Genomic DNA, 14,498 nt, shown 5'->3' on the forward strand with positions numbered 1-14,498 from the left:
CCCCATTCTCATAAAATGAGAAATCAGCTTTTAGAAAAGGGCAGAGGGGAACAGAAAGGTCTGGCAAATAACAGAATAAAAGCAATCTTAAATTTTTTTATGAACCTGTGCAGCTTATTCATTTCAAGTAAGTGTCTCAAAGCGTCCTTTTAAAATATCACCAACTGCTAAAATCGAATACTGTCATTTTATTGTAGTAACCATAGGTTTGCTTATTTCATAATTGGCTTGGCTAGAGAGCTCACCTGTAGGGATTTTACCAGTAGCTGTTCTTATCATTTTTTTAATAAATCCCACAGATTGAGTACAGTAAATAATGAATGACACAGTACTTGGTAAGTCAATATTTAATTTAATATAGATTCTGGGAAACTAACATTTTACATGCAGATATTACTTTGGTTCTTGCTTAAATAAAACAAAAAAAGCACTAGATTTTGTTTACAAAAGGGAAAGGAGTAGAATTTGCAGGGTAATTCTGGTAGAATTTAGTTCATAGTAGCGTTTCATAACCAGGTTGATGGAGTATGTGCTGGGGGTGTGCCAACTGCAGAAAACCCTATGTATTTTTCTGAATCTTCAGATCTGCCCAACTGGTATCAGTTACTAGGGATTTACAGGTTCATTCAGCAAGTATACAAGCATATATTCAGCCACAGTGTAACTTCAGAATGATTTAAGCACATGCGCAAGTACCTCTCCAGATAGAGACAAACTTAAGATGAGTGTAAGGTTAAGTAGAAGTTATTTTACAATTAATAATTTTGCTAATTTTCCTTTCAGCTTAAATATTCTCAAGTAGTTTGGTTTTGGACACATGAAAATACTATCAAAGGAAAATATTTCCTCTTTCACCCATAACATAAACCATTTTACATTTTTTTTTTTTTTTTTTTTTTTTATGCGCTCCATATAGTATTTGTTATATTTGTTGTCATCATAACTTGACTCTAAGTTTTAAAATGACAAAAGGGAATAAACTAAGTATTTTCTATAATGCTGCAGATCTCTGATAATTACTGTGTCATCATAATTGGTGTCTTACCATCTGAGTACCTCAAGAGAGAGAAAAACACAGCAAACGCATAAGAAAAACTATAAAAAAGCTACAGACTGGTGAACTGACATCTCGCAGTAGATTTCTGTGGTCTATCATAAAAAATTTAGTTTTTGTACATAGTTGTTAATCATCCACCTCTGGTCCTAATGTTTACACATGACACTATTGACTATATACTAAAGAAGCTGCTCCAAATGGAAAGGGGTGAATTAGCACTGGTTAAAAAATTAACATCCATGAGACTGACCAGGATAACTAATTTTTTTTTATTTTTTTTTTCTATCTGGAGAGTTTTTTTCTGAAAACCTGTTGTTCAGAATGATATATTAGGGTAAGCTTTGACAAGGGTTTTTTTGAGGGGTGTTGGTAGTAAGTAACAAACATCAGACTGATTACATTTTCAGAAAGTTGCATTTCTTAAGTATTTCTTTGATAATTTACTTTGCTGTACACTATCTGCTAAACGGAACTCCACATAGAAAAGATATATCATGCTACGGGATCTGAGCTAAGAGTTTTCTTCACTATTTGAGGAAAATGGGCAGATATCCCTGCTGAATTCTCTTAATACTGTCTTAAAAACTAGGTAATTAAATATGTCCAAATGATAAAATGTATTAAGTAGTCTCTCAACACTTTCTCATAGAGGGAAAAATATTTTAAAGATAGTTTTAAAGTATATGTACAAGGGGAAGCGACTTCCCCCTTTTTGTCTGTATGGGTTTTTTTCCCATAAGATAACATCAAGGCTTATAAATAGTTGACATTTCTTTCTGAGGTGACCTCTTTAGTATTATTCTCTGAAAATCTTTTCTTTTATCATTATTAAAAACAATGATCTATTTATACAGCATACTGAATCTTTATCGGTACAAACTTTTATCCTCATAATTCCCATTTGCATTAATTTTTTTTTTTTTTTTTTTTTTTTTTTTTTACAGCTTTTTGAACAAAAATACTCTGTGCTGTGTGAAATATATTAGACATCTGATTGTAGTTATATACAATGGCTATATATTCTGTATGGTATAAGTGAAAAATATGGGTAGGTTTCAGTACACTTTAGGTCACCATAGCCAATTAGTTTCTGTCGTTCGTAGTGGTCATTTGGATACTTGATTCTAGGGAAGCAGTTAAGCATAAGAACAACCTTAGTTGTATGACTGGAAATGACTTGTTATTATAAACTAATGAAAAGGTGTCTTTGTAGTGGAAAGTGACGAGAGATCTACCTGTAGGCATTGATATTTTCATCTACTGTGATAATTTTTACCAAAGGCATGCAATGACCATGAAGATAACCAGGTCCATCACAAAACAAAAATGCAAATTGTTCTATGTTGTAGTTCCAAAATGTGATGCATTCTGTAATTATTAATCAAATAGTGCCCAAAAAACCCTCTTTGAGTATTTGTAATCAAAACCTTAGTGACCAGTTTGTTATACTTTACAGGAAGATCTTCAGTGACCTCAGTAGAACTAATGGCATGTATATGACAACTAACAATCATTTCTGTTCAATATAATTATAAGGAATGCTTGAAATCCCATTAGATAAATGCCTAGAATGAAAAATAAAAAAAAAAAAAAAAAACCAAACGTGAAAAGCATTCCTTCTGAGTCATCAGATCTAGCATTGAAATTGTTGGGTCATCAGGTTTGAGCAACATCTTGTTGCAGGCAGGAAGGGGGACACACCTTACAGGTGAAGGCAAGAATTTAGTTAGGCTAATTGAGGTTTTAAAAGCCCAATAATCCAAACTGTTAGTCTGTTTACAATGATGAATATTCATAGTCCATATAAACACAACAGAACTTCATTAATGCAATTAAAAATGTTTATAGAAAAAAGTCTTCTGGTACTTACTATATATATATATATATATTAAAAAAGCAACTTACTTTCCTTTACAGATCCCTTAAAACACAGTTATTAAACATTAGGAGGTGAAGATATCAAATGAAATAGCAGGAAGTCCTGAATTCCTTCAGGAGGGTTCAGTCTGCGGGAGACCTCGTACAGCTACAATCTCCTGCAGCAAAAGCTTTTACTCTCAACAGGTAAGTTGATCGGCTGAAGTTTTCCTTCAGTGTTAACCAAAATCCTCCATGTGTTTTAATATCATCTTTCCCAAGAAAGAGAAAACCAGGACAGAGTTAAATATAGAAGTTAGTGTAAACAAATGGGTTTTAGATACAGGAGCAAGAAGAACACTTAAGTTCTGCTTTGCCTTTGAGACAAAAATATTTTGTATATTTTTTTCCTTTTGGTATATTTGCTTATACCCAGAATTAATTTATGCCAACTCTTTTCAACATTGAAGCAATTGCAACATGACGAGATACCTAGTGTTTACAAAGGGCCCAATTAATTAGGCTTTCGATAGGTAGAGTACTTAAAGCCTGGAAAACTGAAAGAACTCTATGCATATAACAACCTAAGACACTGTAGAAATCTCTAGGAAGAGTTGGTCATCCTTAGATAGAATACACAACAGCAACCCTGATGACTGGAGAGCATCTTGGAATATCTAATCAGAAATGCTGAATGCTGTCTTAAAGATTTCCTTTGTTATAAAACTGTCTATTTCAGATGGGGAGGAAATAGGTTTCAGTCCATGTCTCAAGAAGCCTAACTTTGTACTGGAAGGACATTGAATGTTACAAAGTCTAAACTCACTCAGTTTGTAGGTTCATGTTCTTCAGATCAGTAGGGAATCTCTAATTTGACTGATGATCCAGTTTCAAGAGGGTGGTAAAACATCCATTCACAAAGGTTTATCACCCAGGGATTAAGATGCTTTTGGGGAGGTATGAGATAGGGATCTGAGTACTTTCAGAAGGATAGAATTGAACTGAAGGCCTGCACACTCTCAGCAAAATGCTGTAATTGGCTTGCTGACTTTAAGGATGAATCCTACCACCATCTCCAGATGTTTTTCTAAACAAAGCTATGAGGGAAAAGCTATTAGATTTTTAAAATTTTTTTACAATACATCCTACAGGTAAGCGGTGGGTATGCCTGCTGTTTCTAGATTCTTAAAGGAGACAAGAGCACAACTGTTTTGTGGATATGTTCTAGGTAGAGAAGGGAGATAAGCGCCAAGGATTGGTTGCTTTAATAACTGGTGAAGACTTTGATGCTGCTTGATTCAGGTGTAAACATACACTTAAGTAAATATTTCTAAGACGAACTGGTTAGGCACCTTGGTTCTGCTTCCACATTTTTTGAGTATCAAAATCCGTATATTGATTTGGCCTTAAGTGTGTGTGAAAAAATTTGCTGTTGAAAATGAAGACTAAGTTGAAGCACATTGCAGAATACGTTAAAGTGAAATCAAGATTGGTTTCATGTACATAAGACTTGACAAAATAGTTTTCAGAGGGCATTCAGACACAGAAAAATGGTCAAATTATGATATAGAATAATTAGAAGTGAAAGTGCAAAGCGAGTTATGCACAGATTTTTTGACACTCCACATGTTAAAATATCAAGAAACATTTTTGTGTGTTTTTAAATGACATCACAAATGCAATGACTTTGCAATGTAATGTGATTGTTATAATAATATCCTGGAAAATGTAAGTTTCTTATATTATTTTTAATATCCTCTTTTTCTAATAAATGTTAAATACCCACATTATTAATGATAATTGCCACCTACCTGGGATTCTTGTCAGAAGGGCTAGAAGATCCTTTCTACATGAATTTTCATGCCAGATGCATGATTAAAATATTCTGTAATACTAGAAAGCTTTAGTACCCAGGAAAGTTTATTATATTGTACTTTATTTTAGTGTTTTGGGGTTATTTTAGTTTTTACACCATATTCGATCTTGATGAAAATTAGTAATAATTCTATTTTAGCTTCTTTTTTATTCAAATGACAAGTTTTTCATTTTGCTTCTACCTTCTGAGGGGACAGAAGCTCTAAACCAATAGTTTTATGACTGGCCTGGGGGCAGCAGAGTTTATTTCAGCCAATTAAAATAACAATTACTGTTAGAGACACTAATAGGAACACCCTTTTGCTAGTTAGTTCTACAACCCAGACGGTATGATTCAAATATCTCAGCTTCAAATTATTGTATTGTACTGATTGCCCCTTCTCTACAATAATTTTTAAAATTATTGTGGTGCAAAACTCATTCCATTTGCACAGTGATTTTCATAGTTTGCTTGCCGAAAAACAGCATGCTAGTACATTCATTGCTGGAAGCTATATTTTCTGATGTAAAATAAGATAAAGTTGACTGATCGATATGTTATATATATAGATTATTGTATATGTTTTCAGATTATGTGCAAAACTGTATGTTAACCTGGCTGAGCAACTTAAATGGTTAATGTGAAAACCAATAAATTTGCTAAATATGGTGGTTGAAGTTCTGCAGAAAATAGTGTTGGAACATCTTTACAATACTCTGTCATATTACAGTATACCTTGTTTGAGCTATTGACTTGATTATTTAATTTGGCCACTCACAATAGCTTTTGTTTGTCTGTCACCCTTAAATTTTGTCAGGGGCTTGGTTATGTTTAAGCCAGCTACAATATTTTCAACCACTTGCATGTTTTCAAGAGCTAAAATTAAAAATAATTCTTAGGGTTCAATCTTACTAAGTTAGGAACAGCTTGATTAAGAAAATAGGAGATGTCTGTCAATAAACAGACATCTGTGATCCTTAGGTTCCAAAGGATCAGGACGATTTAAACTTACATATGTGCTGTTCTTTATTATTGTGGCTGCATTCAGCCACTCGATCATATGGGTGTCTGGGGGGGGAGCGCAGCATCGAGAAATCTGATCTTGTCATTACTCTACTAACTTCTATATCTTAGTAATTTCTCCTACAAAAAAGCATTTGTCAGGATAGGTAATACATGGGTGGCTTCTGTACCTCCAGATTACTGTTTCATTATACTCTGGAAATTTTGAGCTTAAAAAAAAAAAAAAAAAAAAAAAAAAGTTTTAAAATCTTCATTCTTTAGTACAGCTTTATTTGTAGTTCAATCTCATAAATACTGTTTTAACCCTGTTTTCTAAAAATTCACTAAATGTGATTGTTTTAGGGTGCCACATTAAATTCATGTCTCATACTGAAATTTTATTAGAATCTGGGTATTCTGTTTCCCAGTTTTCTCCAGTGCTTTACTGATGCTCTCTCAATGTACGGCCAAAGTAGCTGTGTATCAGCATATCAGAAATCCAGAAGGCTATCACAATTGTAATTTTTGTTCACAATTTGGGAAAGCTTTTATTCCTGTGACAATATGTAGGATTTGGGTTGTTATTGGTCTTCTAAATTCTGTTATTACTTAAGAGACACCTCAAGTCTAGGTGTCTGTCTATCTTCCATTACCAGAAATAGATTTAGAAGCTTTCAGCAAATAACCTTTGGTCCCTTAATGTTAGGTCTAATATTTTTCTTCAACTCTTTAAATGACTTATGTGTTCATGCAGTGCTTCGTGGAAAAGCTTACTTAATTCTGGTAGATCAGAAATTCTTGACCATTGAGATTTAGCTCTTATTTCTTTCTGTCCATCTGACATACCACAGCAGAAAAAGGGATGAATTATGAATTTTACTCTCAGTTCCTTTTGGGTATAAATGTAAAGTCATTAAAATAATGCTAGTGCAATTACCTAAGTTCACACCTAGGTAACTAACAACAAGCTTATGTCTTTGAAGTAGAACATTGTTTTAATTAAAAAATAAATTCTATAAATTCTCTCAAATTTATTCAACTCAAATTCCTTCTTGCTTTCCATTAACATACTCTAATTTACAGCCACAATCTCACCAACACGTCTGCCAACAAAAGTAATCCAAAATATTTAAAAATTAAGTCTTGTAACATGGAGAAGAAAAAAAAAAGACAGTGGCAAATGACCATGGTTTATTCTCGTCCCCATTGATATTATGCTAAGATAGTATTGGTGGCAGTCTTTTCAAGCAACACAACTTTAGATTGTCTTAAACATAAAGGATTTGTATAAAGGATTTCCATCCCTTTCCTTGATACAGTTTTAGACAAGAAACAGAATTATCCATCACACTTACTTGAAATTATATGAGCAAAGAAAGAACTTATTAGGTGGACCTAGGGTTCATGTTAGCTATATTTCTGCATTAGATGGGAGGTAATTCCTAACATGTATAGCAACATGATCTACTTGTGAACTATAGAACTGGCTATTTGTTCACTAGGCAGATACAATTTTTTGTTTCCTGATACCTTAAAAAAAGAGGCTTGGAGTAAGATAGTATTAGTTGCTTGTATGAATCTGACTTATAAACAGACCAAAATGGTTTTCCTGTTCTGATACAGAATTGCAATCTTGTGGATGTCAATAACCTTATCCATTCCATGAAAATATCCTGTGGTTTGTAGTCACAAAAGTCTTCATGATCAATATAAAATGGATGAAGCAATACTGGGCAGGGAAGAAAATTCTTGTCCTTGATTAGTGAGAATGTACGTGAACAATTGTCAGCTAGCTCCTGTTTAAAAAGAGGATGATATAGATAAGAATGTCATAATATGCTGCGTAGGCAGTCTAAGCCTATGGCTCCTCCAGCGGGCAAATCATATGCCCTTGGGAGTGTAACAGCTGCACGAGGGACCAAATCTTACATTATCTCTCCATAGACAGCTGTGACAGATAGCTTTCTGGTTTTTCATATGGAGACACTGCTTATATTGTGGGATCACAAAGGACTCTGCTTTCTGATAGTCTAAACAGTAGATGTGTAAAATTCAAACTAATCTCATATGATCGCATGATTTTAATTTAGGCAGCACTTCATACAAACACAATCATCAAACTACATGAACATTCATAGGGTATTTACAGGTGCTTTTAACTTCAACAGCTGAGAATATAACAAAAGAGCAGTTTCCCTGAGCGTGACTGAAAAGTGTAGCACACCTCCTGGCTTCCTGTTTAGCTGAAATCTCTTGCTTAGTCTGTAGGAGATCTGCACTGTATGCTGCTTCAAAAGAACATTGTTGAGTTATAAGATGATATTCCAGAGAAAAATGGATAGACTGGATACACTTTATGGCAGGATAAAGGGAATTGTCAGAGGACTAAAGCAAAGAAGAAAAAGAGCAGGCATAATGCTCTTATTAGCCTTGTCCTGCTCTTACATTTGAGTCATATGCTGAACAGTTTGAATGACCTCCTTGTTATTAGACTGAGATGGGAAAAAATAAATAATATTTTAGGAATTTTCATTCCTGCTGGTTTGTCTCATTTGCAGCTTATCATTTCAGAGTGCTACTGAAGCTCACTAGCCAACTAAGTTTAAGCTGAATTTGTACAGTGTTCCAAATGGTCTCCCATGTAGATCAGTTTTGAGTTTGTATAATAAAAATTAATGAAGGACCAAAAAGTTGATCCTTCAGCAGTTGTCATCCTGCATACCACAGCCACGGGACTTTCTTTTTGATCTAGAGCTATGCTTTGATCAAAATCCAGATCTGAATTTTAAAATGTCCAAAGTTTGTAACTGTAATATACCACTCAGTAAACGGCTGGAGAGGATAATCACTTGCAATATTAAATGTGTACATTTCTAGTTGGAATTTGTGATACTTATGCTTCTAGAAGTTATTTCATCTTTGATGGCTGGACCAAGAAATCTCCATCATTACATTTCTATTTTCCATAAATGAATTAAAACTAAACCACCTAAATAAATGACCAAGATATTGCAGTATTTCTCCATGTGGTACCCATCTTTTACATATTTAATGTCTGAACTCAGAATATCTTCCATGCTGTTGGGGGATCTGCCTAAAGCTCAGTAGTAGCAATTAATCCCCTCAGTAGACCTGGAGTTTCTTTCCTACTCTGCCCCTTTGTGAACCACGGTGTTCTTCCAGATTGCAATGATGCATCACCTTTCCTTTGAGACTCAGGGCTATGAATTGTCTCCTTGATGTAATCACAAATTTTTTTTTATTAGAAGGCAAGGGGTTGCTCTCTCTTTTCAAAATCTGTATTGACTATCCAAATCTTGAAAGTGGACCACAGCCTGTCAAGCTTCCCCAGTGAAGGCACTGTAGGCTGAAAAGATATGTTTGCACTCTGTCAACTTCTCTTTTTCTCGTGTGGTAAATCTTCATAAATTTTCAGTGTATTGTGAAAATTTCAAAAGAGGCTGGAGCTCCTACTCCTGCAAAATTTATAGCCAGGTAGCTAAAGGAATTGTCATTGAAATAAAATCTGACCATTTATTCCCCTCCTTTTTTTTTTTTTCCTTTTTAAATGTTTTGTTTTGATTTGTTTTCATTCTTCTTTTAAATAAGGGAATTTCCAGTTCTGTGCCTTTGGCATTCAGTTTACTGTGTCAGCCTGGCTAGCTGAAGCTGGTGACCTAGAAGTGTTGCTACAGCTGTAAATTCTTGCTGTAGATAAACTGCTAGCCTTTTCTTTTATCATCAATAACAACCAAAAGCAAGAACAAAAAATAATCAAAAAAGGTGAGAGTGTCTGTGAAATACTTCAAGTTTGCAAATGTTACAGAAGAAAGACCAAACCTTTCAGCTTATCTCAGGAATTTACTTATTTTCCCATCTTTTACTAGCAATAACTCTAAGCCTGAGAGAGGTAAATATGTTTATTATGTCATACAGATTCAGCTTCTTTGTTTTATATCCTTGTTTATTTTATTATCAGGCACTGGCGGTCTTTGAATTTCTAATATTCTCTTGTATCCCGTGGATCTATGCTCTGTATGTCATAAAAGGCAGACATTTTCCCCGCATATTCTTCCTCATAAATATTTGAATTTGTTAATGTTGGTAACATTCAGAAATGCTAATAATATTGTTGAGCTTTCTCCTCCTCTGCAGCTACTGGTTATATATGATTTTATTTAAATTCAACTTTTCCTTTTATAGAAAGTAGGCTTAACATTTCTTAGTGGGCTGTTATGTGTTCTTTTTCTACTAAAACTCTGAAGATCATGTTTCCAAGTGCTTTCCTTGTGGGTGATTGTGGATATGCTGCTGTGTGTTGTCCACATAATTGACAGTCTCCATTTTTGACTCATACTGTTACTACAAAATGGATGCCATTTTCAAAGCAAACAATTCTTGAGGTTGGTAGGTAGTATTTGATACATAAGGCTATCCTTACCAAATTTGCTGTGTAAAACACCAATAGCAGCAAGAGGCAAGGGTGGTATTAGATAAAACTTTCCTTTTCTGCACATGCAGAAAAAATACAGGCAAAACTATAATGTACTTTTAATGTGTATGGGGGATCACTTTAAGTACTCTGATTTGCACAGCAAATAACATCTTCTCAGCCTTACAATAAGGCTTTTTCCCAATATTGACAGTTTAAGAAAATTTTGTGACCAGTACATTTACATAATTGTGTTTCTTTCCATAGATGTGTTTGGTCACTGATAGGAGAAGAGACAAGTGGACAGATGTGCTACTAATTCGAGCTGTTGTAGAAAAAAATCCATTCATCTGAGATGTTGTAATTCAAGTATACTGTAATCACAATTATAGTTTCAGCTGTGTGACTTGTCAGTTTAATGGTTATGGAATAAAAATAAAATTATTAATATATTTTAAAAGCCACACAAAACAGCCAGAGGACAATGCCATAACATTCATGTAAAGTGAATCATTTAGTTCCATAAAGCTGTTCTTACTCCATGAATTTTGATGATGCCGGTAGTTGATGCTCTTCATTCTGAGTCGTGTCTGAAGTAATGTGCTAATATGAAGATTGATGTTGATCATGCATGTTTTTAAAAATCATGATGTATTTTTTCTGAAGTAAGGAAATAGCCTCAGCATATTGGCCAGATTTCAATTTAAGTCATTAAATATTTGGCAAATAGCTATCATATTGTTTTAGTTAACATGATTTGTACCACTGATGTGCTGAGTATGTTAGGATTTTTAAAGTTAAAATGTTTGATAGAAATCTACCTTAAAATATTGTTGCTCTGGTACATACTGTTTGTTATCTAGATAAAGAGATAGGACTTTTGAATGCTTTCATGACAATAGACATATCTTCATTAAAGTCATTATGCTGTTTGAGGTAGGTCTGGAAAGATGATTTGTTGCTTTGTAGTTTTTCAGTGGTATGCCTTGGCCTTCAAAAGTATTTGTGAAAGAGAGGAAGTGTTTTTATCTGTTTCCAAAACTGAACTTACATGAACAGTGACAGTACAAGACTAAATTCTGGCACTGTACATTAAAATATGTATGTATCAAGTTTTACATATAATTCATGGCATTATCAAAAGTAGGCATGTATGAATGTTTAAATTAATGCAGAAAGCAAAATTGTCAGTGCCCAAAATATTTAAATGAACTTGTGTAAATGTCTGTGGACTTAAATTCCTATATAATGAATATGAAGGAGTGTTAGCTAGACATCTGCATGATCAAGCTGGTTTCTAATTGCAAAACAGATTTGTCAGAAACAGAGCCAAACATGGGGTTTTTTTTTGTTTGTTTGTTTTTTTTTATTAAGATATTTGATTTTTTTCTAACATTTTCTAAGACAAAATCACCAAAGGGCTAGGATTCATTGGTTTATGGTTAGACAATGCCTATTATAAATGTATCAAAAGGCTCAGGAAAGGAAACCAGCCCACAGCAGTTGAGTGTGTAGTGGCAGCAAAATGGGGAGACAATGTAATTAGTACTGTGTTGATAGTCACGTGATGGAAAAAATGTGTACATTCAGCACTGTTTTGCCTGAGAGGCCAACACAGCTGAGTATGTATGGTGTATTTTTCCAGTTTTTCCTTATTCCATGCTTATGTATGTGATCCATTGAATTAATTAGTTAAACTATTGATACATGGCTTAGTTACCCCCCCACCCCTCTTTTATAGGTAAGGCATAATTGATAGAGTAAATAGTATGCTTGGGATTTACTGGAAAGAGCTACTGCCTCAGAGCTCTGTGGTAATAGTTAACTTTGTGATGGTCGTCCCACTGAAGTTAATGAACACCTCAAATTGTAGCAGTGAGCATGCTGTGTTGCTGCAGTAATTCATACTGGGCATTACCTTTCTGGATTAGAGACATTATTCTTATTTTCTAAAGTGTATTTTATAATTTAATCTTGAACATTTTCATAATTTCACTTTTGTCTCCTTTTAGGAAGATTTACGTAGCAGTATTTCGCTATCTATATGAAGAAAAAAATTCCTTTTTTTTTTTTTATTTTTTTTTAGCTTTGGGTTGAAATTTAATTTGTGGTACTTCTAGTAGTCTAGCATTTAATACTACTATTTCCTCAGCAGGGTAGAGTAATAACTTTTTAGTTTTCAAGGTTGAGATAGATTTTGGGGGAGGAGCAGGCTCCATGTAACATTCTGAATGGGGCTTCTATTTGAAAGAAGTTACATTGTGTCTGAGCAAAATACACTGAGTAGCGTGGAATTTACTGGAAGAAGATTTTTGACCGTTTGATTTGTATTATATAACTTATTAATCAATGATTTAGGCAATATGAAGCAACTTCATAATGTAACAAGAAGTTCATATTTTCCAGAGAAATACCTAAATTATGGATTAGATGGGAGCAGGGGATTCCTGGGCCATTTGATAGAAGTTTGTTCTGCTGCTTAAGGATACCAGTTAAACTCAGACACCAGAGTGAAAAGAGCAGGCGTATTTTACTAGTGATAACAGTGTAGTACAGAAAGCATGCAGTAAGAAAAAGCAGAATAGTGCACTTAAAGCAGCAAACAGGGAAAAACGGGGTAATGCATTAAATCATTACTGCGAGAGAGAGAGAATGGAGATTAAGAAAAATCCATCCCCACTTGCATATATGACCATCATGCAGCCCCACAGAGGCTGGGCAGCCCCGGTCACAGCGAGGGTTTGCAGAGCCTGTCCCGGCCGGGGGAAATCCTACGCGGTGCCTCCACCAAAGTCGCTGTGAGCGGGTCCGGCCTTATGTACCAGAGATCGACAGGCCAGAACAGCCGGCACCTTTGTTTTGAGAGGAAAATTTCTGGTTTCATCCTCCTGTTGGATTCCACCAAAACCTGGCCTACTCTCTTTCTGGAAGAGCTTTAGGGAGTTTATAATGTCTCTCTAAAATATGGTGCACTGTGTGAAATACGTACAATATAAGAGACTGAGTTACCTCCAGGATTAATTCCTTTATATAAATTGGGCCTCATACAGATAGACGTGGACTTGTTGATCCCACACATCCATGCTGTACAAAGCTTTCTACTGTTCTTCAGATATTAGTAACAGAGCCTTCAGTGCATGCTCCACAGGGCAATATGGGTGCTACATTGCAGTAAAAATTGTTCTTATTAGAAGATGATATATATTACAATAATGTAATATATATATATTGGCATATGAATATTTCAAATAAACATTTGTGTATTGCTTCAGATCGTAGTGTCACAGAAAATTTATTTAAATTGCAGCCTAAAAAGAGTATTTAGCTCTGAGGAACAGTTTGCAGTGTTACAGTAAATACTCAGAAAAAGCCTTTTCTTTGTGGGTTTATAAATCACAATATATTAGAAGTAAAATAGAAGGCACCTATCACAGAATGCCAGGTATGCTTTGTAATGAGTCTTGGAGAGGCCAGACATTTTAACAATTATATAAGATATTAATATACACTTTCATCAGAAAGTGTACAAAACAATTTTTCTTACAACATGTTTTCTGTGACCCTAACTTTCTGATTGTTCAAGAAAAAATGTCAAATTGAAAATTTAAATAATAAATCTAGTGGGTTTTTTTTCATGTTGGTGTTTCCTTGTCTTTTTATTTAGATGTAATCACTATAACGACACACTGAGGGCAAACGAAATTAAACCAGTTGGGTGAATTAGCTCAGCAAGTGACAGTTCACAGGAGAGTCTTTATCTACTCTTTCCACAGACTGTGTGTGCATAATTGCAGGTAAGTGCAGTGGCTACATTTTCTTCAATAGAACAATTATAATAGAAATTATAATTAAAGGTCTGATATTATACTCATGACTAGATATTTGGGTCAAAATTGTACATGCACTAGCTTGAAGCCTGTTCTAAAAATGTATTTGATCAAATTTATATTTTATTGCATCCCTTCAGGGGTATGATTATGCAGCCAAAATTACTCAGTTAATTTCAAAATGATGCTTATAAAGACTGGCCATTTTTATTAAGTATTTCAGACTTTGAGTGCACTGGTTTTTATGTTGAGGTATTGTTCAAAGTAAAGTTCATATATGCATATCTCTACACATCAAAGTACTGTGCTTGTAAGATTTTCACCAAATAATACATGTCTATGTACCAGAACATAAATTTGAGGTATGTAAGACCTTGTGAAAGGCCATGGCAAAATCAAGCACCTAGTTACCATCTGTGACAGCAACAATCTCCTGGGAATGTCTCGGTGCTGTTTGTTATTCACAAT

Source organism: Athene cunicularia (assembly GCF_003259725.1).
Source record: "Athene cunicularia isolate RWA chromosome 13 unlocalized genomic scaffold, athCun1 chr13_part1, whole genome shotgun sequence".
Classification (NCBI taxonomy): Eukaryota; Metazoa; Chordata; class Aves; order Strigiformes; family Strigidae; genus Athene; species Athene cunicularia.